We start from the raw sequence: 3,989 nt of genomic DNA on the forward strand, positions 1-3,989 counted from the left end.
CATACTGGAGAGAAACCCTATGGATGTAATGAATGTGGGAAAGCCTTTGTATGTCACAGTAGTCTCCGAATACATAAAAGAACACATACCGGAGAAAAACCCTACAAATGTAGTCAATGTGGTAAAGACTTTGCACGTCAAAGTCATCTTCAACTACATAAGAGAACACATACTGGAGAGAAACCCTACAAATGTCCTAAATGTGGTAAAGCCTTTGCATGTAGCAGTAATCTTCGAATTCATGAGAAAAGAAAATCATACTGCGGAAAAACCCCATAAATATAGTCATTGTTAGAAACTTTGCACTTCATGGTAGTCTTTTGACATGAGTAAAACTTTTAGTGTGGAGTTGGTCTGTTCAAGCTTTTGTATATCACAGCAATCTTTGAGGACCTGAAAAATCCTAGTACAGAAGGGAATCTGACTCTAAGGGATTCGGTAAGATCTTTAGCCAACACACTTACATTCAGTTAAACAAGATTATTCTGGAGAAGAGATCTTAAAGATCTGACAGATCTCAACAATCTGTTCAAGCATTAGGATGAACCCTATGAATTTATATGAAGAGGTAACCCATTTAGATTTCACACTTCTCTTCCATTACATGAACTAATTCATCCAGGTATAAAACTATGGATGTTTATTAGTGCTTTTTCTGTTGCTTTGATAAGCATGTCTAAGTCAGCTTACAGAAGAGTTTAATTTGGCCCTTGGTTGTAAAATCACTATGACAATGGCATGACAGAATTTGTCAGGTGTGGTAGGCACAGCAGAAAGCTAAGAACTCACATCCTCAACCTGTACCATGAAATACAGAGTGGGATCTGAAAATAGCGTGCAGACGTAAACTCTAAGGCCCATCCTCCCTCGGTGACATATTTCTTCTGACAGGACAGCATTTTCTAAACCTTCCCAAGTGACACCACCAACTGAGGATTAATTTCTCTGACTTCAAGTCGGCATGCTTGCTTTCTGTTACATGAACCATTTCATGATGAAGGTAAACTCCGTAAGCAGACCTTCAGATGCCTCAGCACCTGTGTTACAGTAATGAATGCTCAGGAAAAAACATTCATGAGTGAAAATTTTTTAATGATTTGTTTTCATTTTCATGTTGTGGTATCAGTGTCTCTCTGTGTGGGTACATGCATGTTTGTGCTCATTCCCAAGTGTGACATGAGGGCCAGGCCTGCTTGTTTGGACCCTGTAGTCTTGTAGCAGGAGGAATTTCAGGATGTTGTCAAAAACCTGACCTTGTCCCTGGGAATGAGCCTGTCTTAACTCTGTGGCCGTGTCTCCTACCCTGTAAATGTTTTTAAAACTTTATATGTTAACTTAATGTTAGATAATAGGAAAGATTCATACAAGGTAAAACCTATTCATGTAAATGATTTCACAAAGATTTTTTTTGGGGGGGGGGGGGTTCGAGACAGGGTTTCTCTGTGGCTTTGGAGCCTGTCCTGGACTAGCTCTGTAGACCAGGCTGGTCTCGAACTCACAGAGATCCGCCTGTCTCTGCCTCCTGAGTGCTGGGATTAAAGGGGTGTGCCACCATATCCTGAAAGATGTAAATTATTTTTCATGTTCATGCAAGTGTAGTGGTGAAGATAACAATTGTGGTTGTGCTTTGTGTTTTGAAACATTTGAAGTAGGTATGAAATTTACAGTACATGTAGCAAATCCATTTAGTGAAGTTTATTTTGTGGTTCTGCTATTCCTTGTGTGGCTATTGTTTTTCTTTTGCACTTTCACTTGGTTGGCATAAATTTTTTTGTTGCAATATATAGAATGTGATGCCCATCTTCTAAGTGATCCATTGTTTATTTAAACATCAGGCAGTGTGTGATCACACTTTTCAAATAAGGGTATCTGTGAAAGGGTGTTGGGATTTTGTTTCTGGTTTTGTTTTTCACATACTCACAAATTCCCTTGAGATGTTGGTTTTTGTTACCTAGCCTGGTGTTGGGGTCTAGCCTCGAAGGGGTTCACACATTCCAGGGTAGGAGCAGGAGGATTAGAATTATCAAACAAAAGAAACAGAGATATGAGAGAAACAAAATGCAGAAGAACTGGAAGGGAAATTCAGCAAATACTGAAATCACCTGTGTTTGTTTCCTACATATATATCCTACTCCAAAAAGGGAGTGGGGAGGCAACAGACTTCATTAACATGATAGAAGGAATAAACATAGCATCTTCAGTCAAGCACCCTGTTGTTTAGACAGGACACATAACAATCCATCCTTAGATCAAGTACCTGCAGGCAGCCACTCCCTGGAACTTCCTGCCAATCTCCTTAAAGAAACAGGAATAGACTTGTATTTTCTGATCTTTGGTTAAGGTACAGCAGATCCACCTTTATACTCAAAATACTAATTCATCACATCCTCGGTCAAGATCTCCTGTTTGTAGCCACACCTGTTGTCAACACTTTGAGAGAGCAAGAATAAGCTCAAACTAACATTTAGTCAAGGTGAAATGGACTCACATCTGTGGGCCCTTGTAGCCTGACTTGGATATCTGCAAGTAGTCAGGGATACATTTCAACTCTTGATCCATGTGTCAGTATCTTGAATACAAGTCCAAGACAGAAGATGTATCCCTAATGTGTGCTGATTTTTCTACACATTTTAACAATGTTAATGTTAAAATGCTTAATAGAAAAGAACATAAAAAAACAATAAATACCTCATGCATATATCCGAAGCAGCATTTTCTTCTCTCTGGTTGAGATATGATAAAGTAAGATAATCAGCAAATATATGTCACACAACATAGCTATATTTGATATGGATATGGTTATATTATTTGGTGTTCCGTGTATCTTCATGTCCCAATTAATTATCTATTTGGCACTTCATCTTGAAGTACTGCCTTCTATGGAATTTATCTAAATATGCCAGATAACACAACAGCAATGGAATTACTTTTAAAAAAAGCCTGGCATATGTGTTTGTGTGTGTGTGTGTGTGTGTGTGTGTGCATATGTTAATGCTTGTGTGTGTGTAAAAACCAATGTAATTATTAGTTTTTAGGTCAAGACAGATATGTAGAGACTAAAGACAATTTTGTGGGGTCTACTTTTACCATCTTTATATGTATATCAAGAACGGGTTCAAGCCTTGCACACCATAGATATTTCCCAGTGAGCTCTCTCACTGATTCTCAAAAAAGATTAGTTGAACATCAATAAAATATTGTCTTTTCAGATTGTAAACATTGCCATCTAAGGATGGATAAGAACAGGAGAGTTTGAATAATAAATTATATTTGCAAATGAAAATGATATATTGCTATCTTTCTTTTTTCTTTGTTCTTTCTCTCTCTTTTGATTCTGTTAGTTTACTCTGAGGATTAAACAATTGTTCATAACATTTCATCAGAACCACAAATGAATGCCAGAAATCTCAATGGGTAAAATTGATTGCTGCTAAGTCTGGTGACCTCAGTTAAATCGCTGTGAGACCCGTATTACTCCTACAAGTTTTTCTCTTATATCTACACTTGGACTGTGCACACTCCAATGCCAGTACATACATAAGTAATTTTTAAATCCAAACAAGGGCTAATGAGGTTGCTTTTAGCCAAACCTGACTCCCTAGATTTCATCTCTAGACCTCATAGAGGAGACGTGGATAACTCACATAGGGGAAGTGGATAACTGACACCTGTAAATTACCTCTCACTGTTACATGCACATCATGGCGTGGGTATATACACACACAGTTCAAGCATTTTTAAGTGACTGAAATTTAAAAAAAGCAATGAAAATAACCCAATTATTGGGAATGTATGAAATCATTTTCAAGTTTCAATTTATTATTATTATTATTATAGAATTTCAAGGAGTATTACTGTCCATCAAAACAATAATGGTTCCTTTGTAAACCTCATTTTATTCTTTCATTATTCAATGATAAGTCATTTTTAAAAATTTCAGCTGGTCTTAGTAGTGCAAGCCTGTAATCTCAGTACTCAGAAGATGGTGG

General features: G+C 37.3%; 1 pseudogene; it reads left to right on the top strand.

The window, feature by feature from the left end:
- Positions 1–3,269, top strand: part of LOC101984273 — a 398,439-nt pseudogene extending 395,170 nt beyond the window's left edge.
- Positions 3,270–3,989: the final 720 nt, after the last annotated feature.

This window comes from Microtus ochrogaster, unplaced genomic scaffold (genome assembly GCF_000317375.1).
Source record: "Microtus ochrogaster isolate Prairie Vole_2 unplaced genomic scaffold, MicOch1.0 UNK89, whole genome shotgun sequence".
NCBI classification, from domain to species: domain Eukaryota; kingdom Metazoa; phylum Chordata; class Mammalia; order Rodentia; family Cricetidae; genus Microtus; species Microtus ochrogaster.